The 21,285-nt window shown below is 39.8% G+C and overlaps 1 protein-coding gene across 2 annotated transcripts in view; it reads left to right on the forward strand.

Annotated features, from left to right (window-relative positions):
* Positions 1–21,285, forward strand: part of RGL1 (ral guanine nucleotide dissociation stimulator like 1) — a 281,220-nt gene that overhangs the window by 61,460 nt on the left and 198,475 nt on the right. The gene's annotated exons all lie outside the window — the stretch shown is intronic.

Consider the following 21,285-nt stretch of genomic DNA (forward strand, 5'->3'; position numbering starts at 1 on the left):
CCACTATTGCCTTCAATAATGTTACACTCTTGCTGTTCATTTTTCCACCTCCTGTTTTTTCCTGTTTGTTTGTTTGTTTGTTTTCTAGCATCAGTGGTGGAAGTAGGTGACTAGAAGGAAAGCAAAATCCTTTTGCCTATCTGGGTGCTGCTTATCCAGCTGTCTCTTGGTCCTTGTTGCTCTCCATGGTTGACGTGCTTACACGTGTCTTGTCTCTTACGGGCTGCACTTCCAGCTTCTTTGGAGGTCTTTCCCTGGGGACCTCTCTGCCTTGGTGTTCTTTGACTCCTCCCTGAGCTCCTGTTTCTGGAGGTCGACCTCACTACCTGTTACTGAGTCAGCCGTTTCAGACAGGATCCCCTCAAGATGTCCCACAGTGTCCACTTGAATCCTAGGAAACTCCGGCATCTTCCTGTTGAGAGCGTAGCCTGCCACCCTCCCCTTGCACTCTGCTTTTGCCCATTGGCTCCGCTCAACCTCTTCCGTGGCAGGCAGGCCCAGGTTCTGTGTCCACAGACAATCAGATTCCAGGGGACATCCATCAGTTTCTCCCATGAACTGTCCCTGGATTCAGTGCAGTGACCATTTGTCAGTGATGTCTGCAGTCACTCCCAGCCTCAGTGAGTACTTTTCTGGGAGCCCTCCAGCCAGCCCCCAGCCCCCAGTGCACTTAATGGGTGGCTAGGGGTGTGTGTGGGAGTGACAGAGGAGCACCACAGAGAGGGGTGAAGTGTTGTAGCCCACTTTTACTGGGTCTCTCTAGCTCTCTCTTGTGGTCACTAAGGCGGAATGGTGAACATCTAGGTATTCCTTAGTCTTCCTCTTGGCAAGATTTGGAAGGGAATCCATTCCCTTGTTATAATTATCTGGGGAATCCTGCTCTATATTCAGTTGAACCTGTGGTGCTCAGTGCATTCAACAAAGTCTTTCCCCCGGGGTGCTATGCCAGGTAACTCCTTAAGTATTTCTCAAGCATCCACCATGTTCCCATAATGCTGGGAATAGGGAGCGGGTGGAAAGAGGCAGAGGAGAAGCAGAGGACATTCACAGTGGACATCTCTGATAGCAAATAGGTACCGTTACAAGTCGCTTTATCTACCTAAGAACCGAATGGTTGGTCACAGATGTGAACTGCTACATGGTCTTGTGTAAGTCTCTAGGTTTTCCCATCTATAATACTAGAATAGCAGCATAGATTTACATGGCAGAGCTGTCCTGAGGATTACAGTACCCAAAATCATGTAATTAAAATGCTTCTAAAGTAATTTTCAACTTTGAAGAGTTGTGGAAATGGGAAACATACTTACCAAGAGACCCAGGGAGGGGCTGTACTTGAACTGTCGGCCGTTCCTGGGGCAGTGATAACTTCCTGGCAGGAACTGGCCTGGGAGGGGCCTTGACAGACATTGCACAGAGCTAGTTTAAGAGGGCCTGACTGATGCATTAGTCATTATTTTATCTTTGTAAAGCTGCGTGTGAGGCCTGGGACAGCGGGAGGAGGCCGTGAGGTATTTACTTGGCAGCCTGACATTGTCAACTCTTTCAGGAGGAAGATGTCAGTGCCTAGAAGGACAGCCTCGGGTTGTGAATGGTTCATTTTTAGTTCAGCTACAATAACTCCTGCTGGTGACTTAATACTGTGATTTTGGAACTCTCTGTGCGTGCTTGAGTGAGTGTGTCTGTGTGTGCGTGTGCATTCACATGAACAATTCCTGTTCACTTACTTTGTGATTACCAGCGGGCCATCTTCTTCATAGGTTTCTGAGGCTTGGTATTTTTTTTTTTTTTTTTTGCGGTACGCGAGCCTCTCACTGTTGTGGCCTCTCCCATTGCGGAGCACAGGCTCCGGACGCGCAGGCGCAGCGGCCATGGCTCACTGGCCCAGCCGCTCCGCGGCACGTGGGATCTTCCCGGACCGGGGCACGAACCCGTGTCCCGTGCATCGGCAGGCGGACTCTCAACCACTGCGCCACCAGGGAAGCCCCTGAAGCTTGTTATTAAGCAAATTTTACTAGGATGATCCGGGTTTTGGACAAAGAAGTTAACACAGTCACATAATAATATCGTTGATGTCTCATTGTTGCAGGGGTTGGTTGGTAGCAAGAGCAGTGGAGGATGGCATTCGGATATGGACCTTAATCCCAGTAGAATGGAGTTGTGGAAATCAAGTTTTTTAGTGTTACAATAAAAAAATGTTTTGTGTCATTCTTATAAGAGGAACAAATTGGCAAGTCCCTGCTGAGCCTTAATTCTGCCACTGCAAATTATGAAGATCCCAGGCTCCAAGCCTTAGAGATGTTTGCCCCTGTTAAACAAACCAACTGTGAGGAGGTAATTTTTATCAGTTGGCATTGAATAGTCTGCAGTGCAGCCCTGACCTGTGTGGCCTTCCTCTCTGCCTTTGATGATTGGATGCGGATGGGGTGGATGGAGGTTTTACAATAAAAAGAAACTTTATTGTTTGTTTGTTTGTTTTTAAATATAGAAGTGTAGTGCCCCATTTTAAAATGAGCTTTTAGACTGAAACCTTACCTTACAAATTCCAGGACAAGAGGCAAATTAGCCAGTAGAATGTGATTTCCATGAATGCAGGGATTTTGCATATTTTATTCACACTGTATCCCCAGGTCCTGGAACTGAGCCTGGTATATAGAAGGTGCTCAACAAATATTTGTTTAACGAATGAATCAATCCAAAAAAGCCATATGGCCTCCCATTGGGCATGACCTCTGGGTCTCGGTTAGTCCTTGCCCCTTGGGGTTACCTCTGTGGTATCCTACGTGCTAAAATCTTAAGCCACAAGGAATATGGAGTGATTTTCTGTGAAAAGACTACCCAAGACTTACCACTTTCTGTAAATATTTCTTGAATGAACGCATATCACGGGTGGGGGATTTTTCCTCTTTTGGGGCAGACACTCATTTATTTTCTTGCTTCATTTATTGTGTCATTCGGATGTCCCCTGTGATGTTTAACTTAACCTAACTACCGGTTTTTTGTTTTTTTTTTTTGCATGTGAGTCATACTAACCCTATGCCAGAGAACAATACTATTCAGCTTTCTGATGGCCATGTGCAGTTTTTGAAAGGTGGTTTATCTTACTCTTTTTTTTTTTTTTTTTTTTTTTTCCGGTACGCGGGCCTCTCACTGTTGTGGCCTTTCCCGTTGCGGAGCACAGGCTCCGGACGTGCAGGCCCAGCGACCATGGCTCACGAGCCCAGCTGCTCTGCAGCATGTGGGATCTTCCCGGAGCGGGGCCGGAACCCATGTCCCCTGCATTGGCAGGCGGACTCTCAACCACTGCGCCACCAGGGAAGCCCCTATCTTACTCTTTTTTAAACTAAGGACCACTTTAGTGTGAAAGATCAGATAGAGAACCTATTCCAACCTACTTCTACTTTGCTAGTCTACACAGACCCACTTAACATACAGTTAAGGAGTTTTGTCAGTTCTCCTTCCTCCCCCTTTTACAAAGGAAGACCTACTGCTTACTCATCCCGACTCTGACGTAGTTCATTGTTCCAGGTGTAAAAACCTTGAGGGCACCAGAAAAAATGTTTTTTTGAACTAATTGGCATCACATATCCAAGACATTAAAAATACTTCATCTCATTAAGAGATACATTTCCAATAAAATCTTTATATGTTTAGTAATTATTTATGAAAATGTGTTTATTTATGTTGCTTTTGAAGCAGGAGGGAAGGGGGTTGGGCACAACCTTTGAAAGAATGACATAGCCCGAGGACATGACATAAACTGATTAGAACCAAATGGGTCCAAGATGGCAGACAAGTAGACTTTTTCCACTAGAACTTGAGCCTCAGTATACACTCACATCAGCAAGCTAAATGACACACCCACAGGCGCCATGACAGTTCCAGGACCAACCAGAAAGATCAAAAAGTGGGCGGTGGCCCAATTCCTGGAAATCCCCGCCCCTTCCTAAAATAGCTGGAATACTCCTCCCACTCATTAGCCTGTGAAGTTACCCAGCCCTATAAAAACTGACAACCCCATACCCTGGTGCCCTTCTCACCTTCTGAGATGGCCCACACTCTGTCTGTGGAGTGTGTTTCTCTCTAAATAAATCCACTTCTTACCTATCACTTTGTCTCTCACTGAATTCTTTCTGCAATGAGACATCAAGAACCTGAGCTTCATTAAGTCCTGAAACCAGATGTGTGATCTCAGTTGGAAGACTGTGGGTTTTGGCTGGGTTCGAGTGTCGGTTGCGTGGGTTCATGTCCAATCTGAGGTGCATGGTTTCACTTTGATCAATTATATACTAGTAATAATTGAAAATACAGCAAAGAAAACATTATTTAACTTACAGCCTTATAGTCACAGAAATTTTAAAAATTATTTTTTATTTAGCTACAAAATATTTTCAAATTTAAAGCTAGTTTTTATTACGATAAAATCGTATAGCAGAGGTGGAACAGAAATACAATTGCACGGAGCTTAAGCAACGATTATGTGCTCAAAATATAGCGATGACTGAGACAGACTCTGCCCTCATGGATTAATGGACTAGTTAGAGGAGACATAATGTAAATAAATAAGTTAGTAAATGTGCAAGATAATTTCATATCATGATAGATGCCATGAAGAAAGTAAACAGGGCCAAGGAAAGCCTCAGAGGAGGTGACATATGGTGTGGGCACAAAAGAGGGGGTCTCTCATTTTGAACAAATACATCCCCCCCCAGTTGGGGGCAAGGAGAGGTCGGGAAGGGGAGCAGAACTTATTTCTGTTAAAGAAGATCGTGTTCACATATATTTTAAATGGATAATAATGGGGATCAAATTGCTGTAGTATTTAAATTCCACTGGGTATATTTAAGAGTGATATGTTTATTTTTAAATATTTCAAGTGTTTCAATAGCTACCATATACCAGAAATGATGTCATTTGCAACTGTTTAAACTTATCATGAAAAAATTTTGATTCTAACCCTAAAGTGTACAAATGCCAAATAGCTGATCAAAATTCTTTGAGGGATACATGAGCAAAGAACTTTCAAGACCTTTGTGTAGTGACTTGGAATGTGGGCTTTGAGTTTAGGGCCCTGGGGTTGGAATCCTCGTTGGGTAATGATGAGTCAGTTCTGTGAGCTAGTGTCCACATCTATAAAACAGTACTTTGCATAGAGGAAAATTTGAAATTTAACTGAGATAATGCATGTAAAGTGCTTAGCTCAAAAGAAGGGCTCAATAAATGTTATCTATATTATCAATATTATAGCTTTACTCTCAGCTGTATAGGGCTGATTCAACTCTGTTGTCGCTCATGGCTGCAGAGCAAGCTGAAAGGTACATTGTCAAATCCAACCCTCTGCTGACCTGGGCTAGCACCCAGAGGCAAACCTAGAAGCACACTATTCATGTGATTCTTCCCTAATTGCTTCATGTATCACAACAATCCAATGCAAGTTACTATTTTCCCTGTTTCACTGATATGGAGGCTGATATTCAAAAGGTTGAATAGCCTATCCAAGGTCACTCAGCTAATAAAGGTAGAGCTTGAAATGGCTGGAGCTGGAATTATAGCTCAGGTCTTTATAAGGGACAAAGTCATTCTTTTATCAGTATATTACACTGCCTCTGCATGACATGTCCTTCTCTACCCTGAGATCTGAGGTCAAGGGCCATATTGTTTCTATTCTAAATGCTAGTGCTCCTGACCCAGGAGTTAGTGTTCATTGATTGACCGTCCAAGGAGATTATATGCTGAGACACGTGCTGAAGCGGCCTGCACGTCTCTGCGGGTCTTGCTCTCACTATGTGTGGTCTCTTCTCGTAGGTATAAAGAGAAGCCTTGCTGAGGAAATCTGAGATTTTTTCATTCCACCTTCTCCAATGCATGTGTATCTCTTTGTAGAGAGTAATGAGATACAATCCTGAGGAGAGTGGCCTCTCCCCGGGGAGAAGCTGAGGGCTTTATCTCCTGATGCCCTGATAGGGCATTATGTTTTGTTTTCTTAAGGCCATGGGGGCTTAATGTGACACACCTGGGGGTTACAGGGAAGAAGTAAATGTTTCAAAGGAAAGGAGATGTTAGAAGCAAGTTCACATGGTCTGATGGGGTGAAGAGAAGCCAAGTGAAGATGGCATGAGAAGCCAAGTGAAGATGGAATTACAAGAGACGACTGAGAATGACCTGAGGGAGGGATTGAGGAAAGCAACTGGCAGATGAATATAAAGTATGGTAGAAAAATTAGCCTTAAACAAAATAGAGTCTGCCAAAAGCAAAAGGAAGGATTCACTAAGATATATAGCAGTAGGAAAAATGTGAAATGAAAAAAGGGAAAAAAATACAGCTGATAAATCACCAGGGAGATATTGCAAGGACCTTAAAAATCATTAATGGAAACTGTAATGCTAAAATATTAGAGTAAAAAAATGCTTGCGTGTACAGGGCTTGCCTGTGTCTGGCTTATAAAAAATACCACAGAAGAGCCAGCTCTTTTGCCTCTGGCACCCACACAAGCACGTGTGCCCTGAAATGAAGTCTTTCATACCACCCTGTACTCCCAGTTCAAACACAAGTTTAGTTGCTATTCTTTTATTTCATTCTCACTGGCCCAAACCATTTATGCACCTGTAAGAACTGACCCAGAGGTGCTGCCGGTATGCCAAGATCTGCATCTTTGGGCTTCCTTCTGTTGGCAAAATTTGCTTACATTGCACATTTCTCCTGTCATACTACTGACTCATCCATAGTACAAATGTCTGATTGATAATCCCCCCTTTATTCATGTGATTATTCATTAATCCCCCAGTACTGAGTGTGTGGAGATGGATCGGATAGGAAGGGAGTAGGTGTTTATGCACAGATACCAGGTAAGAAGCAGTCTTGGTGAGAGTTAAAGGTGGCTGGATTCAGGGAGTTGGAAGCTGCAGCCTAGGGAAGTGTCTATTTGAGACCTTTTGGAGACATGTTGTGATGACAGAGCAGGACTCAGCGATTGATTGGATGTGGGTAGAGCAAGGTGGAGGTGTCGAGGACGATCTGGACAGAGCTCTGGAAGGGCAGTGGTATAATTGTCTAGAACAGAGGACACTGGAGGAGAGGTTAGGAGGGAGATAAAAGCCCTGAGATGCCCAAGTGGAGAGGTTGAGTGGGCAGTTACATACATGGAGCTCAGATCCAGGTCCCCTTTGCCCTCAGTTCTCTAGATCTGACCTTTCTCCTGATCCCAGATCTCTGCTTCCTGCTGCTGACTGGACACTTTCCCCCGGAAGAGCCACAGGCTGCTCACACTTAGCATGTCTAAAATTCAATTTATCATCTTCCCCCAAAGCTCGGTGCTCTCCCCATTATCCCAGTCATTCAGTGGGAGTGAGCTTTCCACCCTTCCTCTGTCTCTCCCTGACCTGCAAATCCAATCCGCCCACACCGTGTGAGTCTTTTTGATTTGCACATTTCTTCACCCTATTCTCTCATTTTCATTTCGACTGCCACTGTTTTACAGATGCTCATTTTACTCCTGCTATTTTAATAGCTTTAATAGCTTAGTGTCTCTCTGACACTGTTCCTCAACTTCAAGTAAACTTCCTTGCCGCCACCAGATGAAATCTTTCAAAGGCTCCTCACCAACAATAACCAGTTTTAAACTCCGTAGTATGTCAGAAAATGCCCTTCCCCTCTGGCCTCTGCATATCTGCATATATCAATCTTATCTTCTTCCCCCTCACTCAGCTCCTCCACCGATTTGGATAACCTGCTTTTATCTGAATGTGTGACACTTGCTAACTTTTGCAGCCTTACATATGTTGTTTCCTAGCTTCAGAATGAAATTTCTCCACCTCAGGCCACCTTGCATGGTATTTTCTCAGCTTGGAATATGTCCCTCCCACCTTGCTCTTTGGTCAGCTGAATCTGACCTTCTCATAGAAACCTCCACTGTGTCTGCAGTTTAATTTAGTTCCCCTGCTTTCACTCTCAAAGAGCCTTCTTTTCCTTCAAGGCAATTATCACACTGGTGGTGGTATTACTTATGTGATTATTCATTTAATGACTGTTTCTCTCACTAGATCATAAGCTTCGTAGGAACAGGACTGTTTACCATTGTGATTTCAGCATGTGTGGTTGCAGTTGAAGGAATGGATATAGATGAAATCATTCAAAGAGAGAATGAAGAGTGAGAAAAGACAGCCAAGACAGAACACTGGGGAACAGCAATATTTAAGGGGGTGGACATGAAAGCAAACCCCATGAAGAAGTCTAAGAAAGAGCACTGCAGAAGGTAAAAGAACAGGGCAGAACAGTGTTGTGGAAACCAGTGATGAAGAAAATTTCATGGAGGGAATAATGAATGGTAGGACCAAATGCTGTAAAAATCCACAAAAATAAATACTCAAGAGCATTAATTATATTGTTATCTAGAAAGTCTTAGGAGATTATAATGGAAGTAATTTTGATTGAGTGGTGGGGCTGGAAGCCAGTTTTTAGGGAGTTGAGTTATGAGAGGTGGAAAGTGGAGACAATGAATGCATGTTGTTGTTTTTAAAAGCTTATCTCTGAATTGAAGGAGAAAGATTAATGGAGGTAGTTAGAAGACAATATAGAATTGAAAAGGGATTTTATAAAATGTTTATAAATTGTAGGAAGGAGTAAGTAAAGGTGGAGTTGAATATATAAACAAGAGATAGGATACTTGATGGAGAGTTTCACAGATGTTATGGAGTGTTTTGAAATGTGTACAGAAATAAGCTTTGATTAAGAGGAGGAATGTATTTGCTTGTGAGGGTGGGGTATGCAGTAAATGAATTAAAAATTTGCAAGATAAGAACAATGTGCATGTAGAGGTGTTTGTAGGTTAGGAAGCAGATAAGATGCCAAGGGAATTTCTGCACTGTGATTCCTGTAACTTTATGAAGGAAGTAGCAAGCTCAACCATTCTTTCTAATAGAAAGATGATGACGGTGTGATCAAGTGGAATTTATTCCAAGGGAGCAAAAATGGTTCAACCTCCACAAATCAATCAATGTGATACACCACGTTAACAAAATTAAGGTTAAAAATAATATTATCATCTCAATAGATACAGAAAAAGCATTTGACAAAAGTCAACATCCATTTATGATAAAAACTCTCAACAAAATGAGTATAGAGGGAATGTACCTCAACATGAAAAAGGCCATATATAACAGGCCCACAGCTAACCCTACTCAATGGTGAAAAGCTGAAAGCCTTTCCTCTAAGATCAGGAACAAGACAAAGATGCCCACTCTTGCCACTTTTAACATAGTGTTGGAAGTCCTGGCCTGAGCAATTAGGCAAGAAAAAGGAATAAAAGGCATTTAACTCAGAGAGGAAGAAGTAAAACTGTCATATTTGCAGAAGATATGATATTATATATAGAAAACCTTAAAGACTTCACCAAAAAAAGAAACAAACCAAAAAAACCCCCAAAACGGTTAGAACTAATAAACAAATTCAGTAAAGTTGCAGGATATAAAATCAATATGCAAAAATCTGTTGTGTTTCTATACATTAATAATGAACTATCAAAAGAAAAATTAAGAAAACAATTCTGTTCACAACTGCATCAAAAAGCATAAAATACCTAGGAATAAACTTAACCAAGGATGTGAAAGACCTGTGCACTAAAAACTATAAGACATTAATGAAAGAAATTGAAGCAGACACAAGTAAATGGAAAGATACTTCATGCTCATGGATTGGAAGAATTAATTTTGTTAAAATGTCCATACTACCCAAAGCAATCTAAAGACTAATGCAATCCCTATCAAATTTCCAATGACATTTTTTACAGACATAGAACAAACAATTCTAAAATTTATATGGAACCACAAAAGACCATGAATAACCAAAGCAATCTTGAGAAAGAACAAAGCTGTGGTTATTATGCACCTTGATTTCAAACTGTATTACAAAGCTGTAATAAAACAGTATGGTAGTGGCATTAAAACAGACAAATAGATCAATGGGACAGAATAGAGAGCCTAGAAATAAACCCACACAATTAATCTAGGGCAAAGGAGCCAAGAATATTTGATGGGGGAAGGACAATCTCTTCAATAAATGGTGTTGGGAAAACTGGACAGCCACATGCAAAATAATGAAACTGGACCAATATCTTACATCAGACAGAAAAATTAACTTGAAGTGGATTAGAGACTTGAATGTAAACGTAAAATCATACAATTCCTAGAAGAAAACATAGGTGGAAAGCTCCTTGACATTGGTCTTGGTGATGATTTTTAAAAATCTGAAACCATGGGCTTCCCTGGTGGCGCAGTGGTTGGGAGTCCGCCTGCCGATGCAGGAGACGCGGGTTCGTGCCCTGGTCCGGGAGGATCCCACATGCCGCGGAGCAACTGAGCCATGGCCGCTGCGCCTGCGCGTCCGGAGCCTGTGCTCCGCAACGGGAGAGGCCACAGCAGTGAGAGGCCCGCATACCGAAAAAAAAAAAAAAAAAAAAAAAAAAAAAAAAAAAAAAATCTGAAACCAAAAGCAAAGGCAACAAAAGCAAAAATAAACAAGTGGGACTACATCAAACTAAAAAGTTTCTGTACAACAAAGGAAACCGTCAACACAATGAAAAGGCAACCTACTGAATGGGAGAAAATATTTGCAAATCATGTATTTGATAAAGACTTAATGTCCAAAATAGCAAAACAACTCAATAGCAAAAAAAAAAAAAAAAAAAAAAAATCAGATTAAAAAACGGGTAGAGGATCTGAATAGACATTTTACCAAAGAAAGACATAGATTGCCAACATGAAAAGATGCTCAACATCACTAATCATCAGGGAAATGCAAATCAAAACCACAGTGAGCTATCACCTCACACTTTAGAATGGCTATTATAAAAAAGACAAGAAATAACAAATGTAGGCAAGGATGTGGAGAAAAGGGAAAACTAGTGCACTGTTGGTGGGGATGTAAACTGGTGCAGCCAAAATGGAAAATAGTATGGAGGTTCTACAAAATAAGTAGAACTACCATATGATCCAGCAATTCCACCTCTGGGTATTTGAAGAAAATGAAAACACTAACTTGAAAAGACATATAAACTCCCATGTTTATTACAGCATTATTTATAATAGCCAACATATGGAAACACCCTAAATGTCCATTAATGGATGAATATATATTAGCCATAAAAGTGAAGGAAATCTTGCCATTTACAACAACATGGATGGACCTTGAGGGCATTATGCTAAGTGAAATAAATCAGACAAAGACAGAAATACCATATGATCTCACTAATTTGTGGAATCTGAAAACAAGACAAAAACGAGCTCATAGATACAGATAACAGATTGATGGTTGCCAGAAGTGGGGGTTGGGGTGTGGCTGGTTGAAATGGATGAAAGGGATCAAAAGGTACAAACTTCCAGTTGTGGAATAAGTAAGTCAAGGGGATGTAATGTACAGAATGGTGAGTATAGTTAGTAATACTGTATTGCATCTTTGAAAGCTGTAAGAGAATAGATCTTAAAAGTTCTAATCACAAGAGAAAAAAATTTGTAACTGTGTGTGGTGACAGATGTTAACTAGACTTATTGTGATCGTTTTGCCATATATATAAATATCAAACCATTATTATATTGAAACTAATATAATGTTATATGTCAATTATACCTCAATTGAAAAAAGAAGGATGGAAGGAAGGGAGGGAGGGAGGAAGGGGAAGGAAGGGACGGGAAAGAAAGGAGAGAAAGAAATTATGAACCCAGGATGAACTTGAATTGCAGGGTTAGTTTTATTCCTGTTTTACCCAGCTTCACATTCATTATCTTTTGAGGTTTAGTTTAACTTGAAAGGATTATGGATGTTGGAGAGTTGTACCTGTGAAAAGTCAAACATGGACTTGCAAAGTAACTCTGTGATTAAGAACACAATTTTGGCTGTCATATGAATCTGGGTTTGAATTTTGGCTCTACCTCTACAACTTCTCATGTGACCTTGGGCACCTTATTTAACCTTTCTAAGGCTTACTTTCCTTATCCGAAAAGTAGGAATACAAATACCTGCCTTGCAGATTTGTGAGGATTACATAAGCTGACACATAGTCAATAATCAGTAATGAGATTTTAAATTTTTACATAATCTTCCCTCTTTATGTATGTATGTATGTATGTATGTTTGGCCGCATGGCATGTGGGATCTTAGTTCCCCAACCAGGGATCAAACTCGTGCCCCCTGAAGTGGAAGCATGGAGTCTTAACCACTGGACCGCCAGAGAAGTCCCAATAATGAAATTTTTAAGTTAGAAACTTGACAAGAGTTTCTTCCCCTTCATAGTACCCAATTATTCTGGCAGGGAATTTCTTTTAAGCTTCTGAGACAACAGTGAAATATATGTTTTACATCCTCGGGGCAATCAGGTGCTAGGCGCCAACGAGCCTGCAGCACTGAAAGAAGTTCATTGAGTATGACACAGATGTTGAGCAGAATTAATGGAAAATTTGGCTTGTGCTTTTGCCCTTTGGTCAACTTATGGACCAATTGGCTAGCAATTTGCTGAGATGCCACTTTTAATCCAAGCCTTAGTACCAAGGCCAGGACTATGCAATCTTTATGCTCATGAGGTGGTACCTCAATATTTGTGGAAAACAGAGGACAGGTGAACTCCATAGTCATTAAGTTGTGCTGTGAACATGCTTAGCCATTTTCTTTCTAAAAAAGATTTCTCTCTGAGTTGGTGTGTATCCTGTACAGAATCTCTAACATATACCACAGCAAGTCAGAAAGTCTCTAACCTGTCTAAAAGTGCATTCCAAGTTCTGAGCAACTAGTGTTATAAAAAAGAGTTTGTAAATTAACCTACCTGTAAGCTGGGACTGGTTGTACGGTAGTGGTGGTAACGGTCTTGTTGAAGGATTGTGGGGCATAGAGGATTGGGAAGAAGAATCTCAATCCCCAATAAAAATAAAGACGTAGCATAGAACGTTTTTTTTAAATTATTGTGAGTCTTGAAATTTGGAGAAGTCTTTATTTTCTAGAGAGATATCCAGTGTCATAGGCAATCTTCCATTTAGTACCCTAGTATGAAAACCATCTTTACATTTCGGAGAAGTGGAAACAACCAAAAAGAGCAGAGGTTATTATTTGGTCAGAAAATGTTCCTAAGAGCAAAAAACATTAAGTACTTGAATACTATCAGATGAAGCAGTGAAAAAAAATTTCTTATTTCCTTAAAACTAGTTATTGTATTATTCAGATGCAAATGATTCTTGACAAGCTTCCATTACATTTTGGGAAAAACATACTAACTCTTCATTTATTACGTGTTCAAAGATTTTTACAATTTCTTCAAATATTAGGTGATTTATATCATTCTTCATTTGATTTACCGGTTAGCAGTTGTACTTTTGGAACTGTCTTATGTTATATGGAGTTGCTATACAAATAATATGTACTTAAAGTATAGTGTTTTTTTTCAAATAAAAACATTTACATACCCTTTCACTTCCAGCCATGGGAAAGAGTAGGGTCCCCATTTAACCTACAACCAAAAACAACTAGAAAATTGGAAAAAAATTATGTTTTCAGACATCAGACATCAGGCAGCATAGCACTATGATTTCTGAGAGGGAAACAAATGATGTGAATCCAGTGATTGTCCTGGCCTTCTCCCTCCAGACAGTTTCTGGACCATGGTACAGGGAGAGGGAACCAAACAGAACCCTGCATTTTGATGAATTGAGAAGACAGAGATTAGAATTTAGGTGGGCTGAGGCAGCTAGAATTTGTGAAACAGAGTATTGGAAAGGAGGGAGTTATGCTAAGAAAGAACACCAAAAATCTGCCTATGGGTCCCCTTGAGTCCTTGGTTGAATAGAAATCTGCATAACTGTAGGGTGAGATTTCTGGCAAAGAAAATTTTTTATGTACATGTAAATTGAACAATTACTAGAGGTAACATAGAACCAAGAATAATCTGAGTTTTTACCAGTTAGAGTAGAGAGATCCCATTCCACACATGGAACATTTAATAAGGACCTTGTAAGACTAGGTTGTTAGTGGTAGTGCTAAGATAGCCGTAGAGTAAAGGATAATCCAGACCCACACCAAAAAGCTTAAAAATAAGCATCAAACAAATCACACTAATCTGCAAAAGACTTAATTTTCTGTCAGAGCAACGTCCAACATTTTTAAAAGGCATTAAACAAAACCTAACACTTAACAATGAAAAATTCACAATGTTTGGCACCTAATAAAAAATGACAAGACATGAAAGAGAGCAGGAAAATGTGATCCAAAGCTAGGAGAACAACCAGTCGACATCAATAAGCCCCCAAATGACAGAGATTACAAAACTACCAGACAAAGACATGTAAACAGGTATTATAACTACACTCAATATGATCAGTTATTAAATGGAAAATATGGACATGATGAGGAGAGAAAAGGGAAACATAAAAAGAAAGTAAAGAGAACTTCTATCTGAAATGAAAAATTCACTTGATAAAGGGATTAATAGCAGAATAGACATGACATAAAAAATAGATAATGTTGAGGATAAAGCAGTAGAACCTCTTGAAGACATTGCAGTAGAACCTAACCATAATGAAGCTTACACACAGAGATTTTAAAAATTAAGAAAAATAAACAGACCTGTGGTGAAATGTCTTATTGACTAACATGTAAACTGGAGTCTTTGGAAGTAAAAGAGAGAAAAAAAAAAAGAACAAAAATAATATTTGAAGAAATAATGACCAAATATTTTCCAAATTTTACAAAAAAATATCAACTAAGATCTAAGGAGCTCCATGAACATACATAAGCAGTAAACATACTAAGAAAACCTGTCCAAGAACCTCACAATCAAACCACAGCAAGCTACTGATTCTGAGAAAAATCTTAAATGTAGATATAGGGGGGAAAGTCACATTATGCACAGAGAACAAAAGATAAGAATTACAACTGACTTTTCTTCAGAAACTATGTAAGTCGAAGAGAGTAGTATATCTTTAAAGTGTGGGGGGAAAAGTTTGTCAACCTAGAATTCTATACCCAGTAAAAATACCTTTCAAACATGAAGATAAAATAAAAACTTTTTTCAGACAAAGAAAAGCTGTGGGAGTTTGTGGCCAGCAGACCTGCACTACAGGGATGTAGTTTTTCAGGCAGAAGGAAAATGATACCTGATGAAAATATGGATCTATACAAAGGAATGAAGAGCTCTAAAAATGGTAAATATGTGGATAAATATCAAGGATTTTCTTTATAATTAAAAAATTTCTTAAAATATAATTGATTGCTTAAAGCAAAAATAATAATATGTTGTGGGAATTTTAACATGAAAAAGCAAAATATATGACAACAATAGCACAAAGGACAGGATAAGGGAATGGAAGTATATTATTGTAATATTCTTACATTATATTTGAGGTAGTATATAATGTTATTTCAAGGTAAACATAAATAAGATAAAGATGCATATTATAAATCCTAGGTGAGCATTTAAAATATAAAAAAGTATTACAACTAACAAGCCAATAGTGGTGATAAAATGGAATTTTAAAATACTCAATCCAAAAGAAAGTCAAAGAATAGGAAAAAACCCACAAAGAATAGATGAGACAAATATCAAAACAGTAGCAAAATGGTAGGTTTAAATACAATCATATCAATAATTTCATTAAATATAAATGATCTCAACTCTATAATGAAAGGTAAGAGACTGTTAGGATAGTAAAAACACCTACTATATGTGGTCTATAAAAAATTCTATTTAAATATAAAGACACAAAAGGGAAATGTTGGGAAAATATAAGGCTGTTTTAGCTATATTAACAGTAGAAAAAAATAGACTTCAGAATAAGACATATTATCAAGGACAAAAAGGGATATTTCACCATGATAGAAGGGGTCAATAAATCAAGAAGGCATAATAATCCTAAGTGTGTATCCACCTGTTAACTGACTTTCAAAATGCATGAAGCACCCAACAGATCTGAAAAGAGAAAAAACAAATTTATTTTCATAGTTGCAGATATCAGCACTCTTTTCAGTAACTGATAGATCAAGCAGACAGAAAATACTAGGGATATGGAAGATTTAAACATTTCAACCAGCTTGGACTAACTGACATTGTTGAACACTCCACTCAACATATGCAAAATACATTCTTTTCTAGTACACAGGGAAAATTTACCAAGATAAAACATATGTCTGGCTGTTAAATAACTCTCTAGAAATTTAAAATGATTGAAATCATATGTAGTGTGTTCTCTGATAAAAAGCAATTCAATTAGAAATAAGTAATGGAAAAATACCTGGAAAAGCCTGAAACATTTGGAAATTAAGCAGCATACTTCTAAATAATGCACAAGTCAAAGAAGATATCACATGAAAGTTAGAAAATATTTTGGGCTGAATGAAAAGAAAACTCATATTATTTCACAAAATTTGTGAAGTGTAACTTAAAAGGAAATTCATAGGTTTAAAAGCTTACATTAGAAAAGGATAAAACTCTACAAGCAACAATATAAGCTTCCACATTTTGCATGAGGAACTCTAGTCTGAAGGGCCAGGTGTGAGGCCTCTGCATGCAGCTTCCTGTGAGCCAGTGAAACTAGACTAAGCACAAAGGAAAAAAAAAACAAAGCTGCACAGTACAATATAGCCCTCTGCCAGCAGATCTGTTACTAAAGGAATTCATGCATCTTGCATCTTGAAGGCGCATTATTAATGCCTGGACAAATTACATCAGGTGAAACACAGCAAGTCCCTGGCACTGAAAAAAAGGAACAAAGGCTGGTTCTATAAGAGAGCAATGGATGAGACAAATTATAACAGCTGGGAGCTTCTTTCTTCAAGGATTGTTTATGTGTTTTAAAGAATTCATACGGAGGAGACCTTCAAGATGGCAGAGGAGTAAGACGTGGAGATCACCTTCCTCCACACAAATACATCAGAAATACATCTATATGTGGAACAACTCCTACAGAACACCTACTGAACGCTGGCAGAAGACCCCAGACCTCCCAAAAGGCAAGAAAATCCCCACCTACCTGGGTAGGTCAAAATAAAAAAGAAAACACAGAGATAAAAGAATAGGGACAGGACCTGAACCTCGGAGAGGGAGCTGTGAAGGAGGAAAAGTTTCCACACGCTAGGAAGCCCCTTCACTGGTGGAGACAGGGAGTGGGGTGATGGCACGGGGGAAGCTTCAGAGCCATGGAGGAGAGTGCAGCAACAGTGGTGCAGAGGGCAAAGTGGAGAGATTCCCGCACAGAGGATCGGTGCCAACCAGCACTCCCCAGCCTCAGAGGCTTGTCTGCTCACCCACTGAGGCGGGTGGGATCTGGGAGCTGAGGCTCGGGCTTCAGAAGTCAGATCCCAGGGAGACGACTAGGGTTGGCTGTGTGAACATAGCCTAAAGGGGGCTAGTGCACCACAGCTAGCCGGGAGGGAGTCCGGGAAAAAGTCTGGACCTAAGAGGCAAGAGACCATTGTTTCGGGGTGCGCAAGGAGAGGGGATTCAGAGCACCGCCTAAATGAGCTCCAGAGACAGGCATGAGCCGCAGCTATCAGTGCGGACCTCAGAGATGGGCATGAGCCTCTAAGGCTGCTGCTGCAGCCACCAAGAAGCCTGTGTGCGAGCACAGGTCACTCTCCACATCTCCCCTCCCCAGAGGCTGTGCAGCCTGCCACTGCCAGGGTTCCGCGTTCCAGAGACAACTTCCCCGGAAGAACACACAGCGTGCCTCAGGCTGGTGCAATGTCATGCCGGCCTCTGCTGCTGCACGCTTGCCCCGCATTCCGTACCCCTCCCTCCCCCCGCCTGAGTGAGCCAGAGCCCCCTAATCAGCTGCTACTTTAACCCCATCCTGTCTGAGCGAAGAACAGATGCCCTCAGACGACGTACACATGGAGACAGGACCAAATCCAAAGCTGAACCCCAGGAGCTGTGGGAACAAAGAATAGAAAGGGAAATATCTCCCAGCAGCCGCAGGAGCAGCGGATTAAATCTCCACAGTCAACTTGATGTACCCTGCATCTGTGGACTACCGGAGTAGACAATGAATCGGCCCACAATTGAGGCGGTGGACTTTGGGAGCAACTGTAGACTTGGGGTTTGCTTCTGCATCTCATTTGTTTCTGGTTTTATGTTTATCTTAGTTTAGTATTTAGAATTTATTATCATTGGTAGATTTGTTTACTGATTTGGTTGCTCTCTTCCTTTTTTAAAAAAAATATATATTTTTTCCTTTTTCTCTTTTTATGAGTGTGTATGTATATGCTATTTTGTGTGATTTTCTCTGTATAGCTTTTCTATTACCATTTGTCCTAGGGTTCTATTGGTCCATATTTTTTGTTTGTTTGTTTGTTTGTTGTAGTGTAGTTTTAGCACATGTTATCATTGGTGGATTTGTTTATTGGTTTGGTTGCTCTCTTCTTTCCTTTTTTGGTGACTTTTAAATTTTTTTATTTATAATAACTTTATTTTATTTTATTATTTTTTTCTTTCTTTCTCCCCTTTCTTCTGGGCCATGTGGCTGATAGGGCCTTGGTGCTCTGACCAGGACATCTCTGGTGGACCAATGTCCTGAATTCAGTTCTCCCACCTCAGAGGCACAGGCCTGACACCCGCCTGGTCATAAAAAAAAGAAAGAAAGATGAGAGGGTGTCGGGCCTGTGCCTCTGAGGTGGAAGACCCAAGTTAACACTGGTCCACCAGAGACCTCTCAGCTCCACATAATATCAAACGGTGAAAGCTCTCCCAGAGATCTCCATATCAATGCTAAGACCCAGCTCCACTCAACGACCAGCAACCTACAGTGCTGGACACCCTATGACAAACAACTAGCAAGACAGGAACACAACCCCACCCATTAGCAGAGAGGCTGCCTAAAATCATAATAAGGTCACAGATACCCCAAAACACACCACTGGACACAGTCCTGTCCACCAGAAAGAAAAGATCCAGCCTCATCCACCAGAACACAGGCACCAGTCCCTTCCACCAGGAAGCCTACACAACACACTGAACCAATCTTAGCCACCGGGGGCAGACTCCAAAAACAAAGGGAACTACAAACCTGCAGCCTGCGAAAAGGAGACCCCAAACACAGTAAGTTAAGCAAAATGAGAAGACAGAGAAATACACAGCCGATGGAGCAAGGCAAAAACCCACCAGACCAAACAAATGAAGAGGAAATAGACAGCTACCTGAAAAAGAATTCAGAGTAATGATAGTAAAGATGATCCAAAATCTTGGAAATAGAATGGAGAAAATACAAGAAACATTTAACAAGGACCTAGAAGAAATAAGGAGCAAACAAATAATGATGAACAACACAGTAAATGAAATTAAAAATTCTCTAGAAGGAATCAATAGCAGAATAACAGAGGCAGAAGAACGGATAGGTGACCTGGAAGATAAAAGAGTGGAAATAACTACTGCAGAGCGGAATAAAGAAAAAAGAATGAAAAGAATTGAGGACAGTCTCAGAGACATCTGGGACAACATTAAACACACCAACATTCTAATTATAGGGGTTTCAGAAGAAGAAGAGAAAAAGAAAGGAACTGAAAAAATATTTGAAGAGATTATAGTTGAAAACTTCTCTAATATGGGAAAGGAGTTGTCAATCAAGTCCAGCAGGCATAGAGAGTCCCATACAGGATATATCCAAGGAGAAACATGCCAAGACACATATTAATCAAACTCTGAAAAATTGAATACAAAGAAAAAATATTAAAAGCAGCAAGGGAAACAACAAATAACATACAAGGGAATCCCCAAAAGGTTAACAGCTGATTTTTCAGCAGAAACTCTGCAAGCCAGAAGGGAGTAGCAGGATATATTTAAAGTGATGAAAAGGAACAACCTACAACCAAGATTACTCCACCCAGCAAGGATCTAATTCAGATTTGAGGGAGAAATTAACACCTTTACAGACAAGCAAAAGCTAAGAGAATTCAGCACCACCAAACCAGCTTTACAACAAATGCTAAAGGAAATTCTCTAGGCAGGAAACACAAAAGAAGGAAAAGACCTACAATAAAAAACGCCAAACAATTAAGAAAATGGTAATAGGAACATACATATTGATAACTACCTTAAATGTAAATGGATTAAATACTCCAACCAAAAGGCATAGACTGGCTGAATGGATACAAAAACAAGACCTGATATATGCTGTCTATAAGAGACCTACTTCAAACTTAGGGACACATACAGACTGAAAGTGAGGGGATGGAAAAAGATATTCCATGCAAATGGAAATCAAAAGACACCTGGAGTAGCAATTCTCATATCAGACAAAATAGATTTTAAAGTAAAGGCTTACAAGAGACAAAGAAGGACACTACATAATGACCAAGGGTTCAATCCGAGAAGAAGATATAACAACTGTAAATATTTATGCACCCAACATAGGAGCACCTCAATATATAAGGCAAATGCTAACAGACATAAAAGGGGAAATTGACAGTAACACAATCATAGTAGGGGATATAACACCCCACTTTCACCAATGGACAGATCATCCAAAATGAAAACAAATAAGGAAACACAAGCTTTAAATGATACATTAAACAAGGTGGACTTAATTGACATTTATAGGACATTCCAGAACAGAATACACTTTCTTCTCAAGTGCTCATGGAACATTCTACAGGATAGATCATATCCTGGGTCACAAATCAAGCCTTGCTAAATTTAAGAAAATTGAAATCATCAAGTATCTTTTCTGACCACAATGCTATTAGACTAGATATCAATAACAGGAAAAATCTGTAAAAAATGCAAGCACATGGTGGCTAAACAATACACTACTAAATAACCAAGAGATCACTGAAGAAATCAAAGAGGAAATCAAAAAATACCTAGAAACAAATGACAATGAAAACACGATGATCCAAAACCTATGGGATGAGGCAAAAGCAGTTCTAAGATGGAAGTTTATAGCAATACAATCCTACCTCAAGAAACAACAAACATCTCAAATAAACAACCTAACCTTACACCTAAAGCAATTAGAGAAAGAAGAACAAAAAACCCCAAAGTTAGCAGATGGAAATAAATCATAATGATTAGAGAAAATGAAAAAGAAATGAAGGAAACAGTAGCAAAGATCAATTAAACTAAAACCTGGCTCTTTGAGAAGATAAACAAAATTGATAAACCATTAACCAGACTCATCCAGAAAAAAGGGAGGAGACTCAAGTCAATATAATTAGAAATGAAATAGGGGAGGTAACAACTGACACTGCAGAAATACAAAGGATCATGAGCGATTACTATAAGCAACTATGCCAATAAAATGGACAACCTGGAAGAAATGGACAAAT

The sequence above is a fragment of the Kogia breviceps genome, chromosome 1, assembly GCF_026419965.1.
Source record: "Kogia breviceps isolate mKogBre1 chromosome 1, mKogBre1 haplotype 1, whole genome shotgun sequence".
Classification (NCBI taxonomy): domain Eukaryota; kingdom Metazoa; phylum Chordata; class Mammalia; order Artiodactyla; family Physeteridae; genus Kogia; species Kogia breviceps.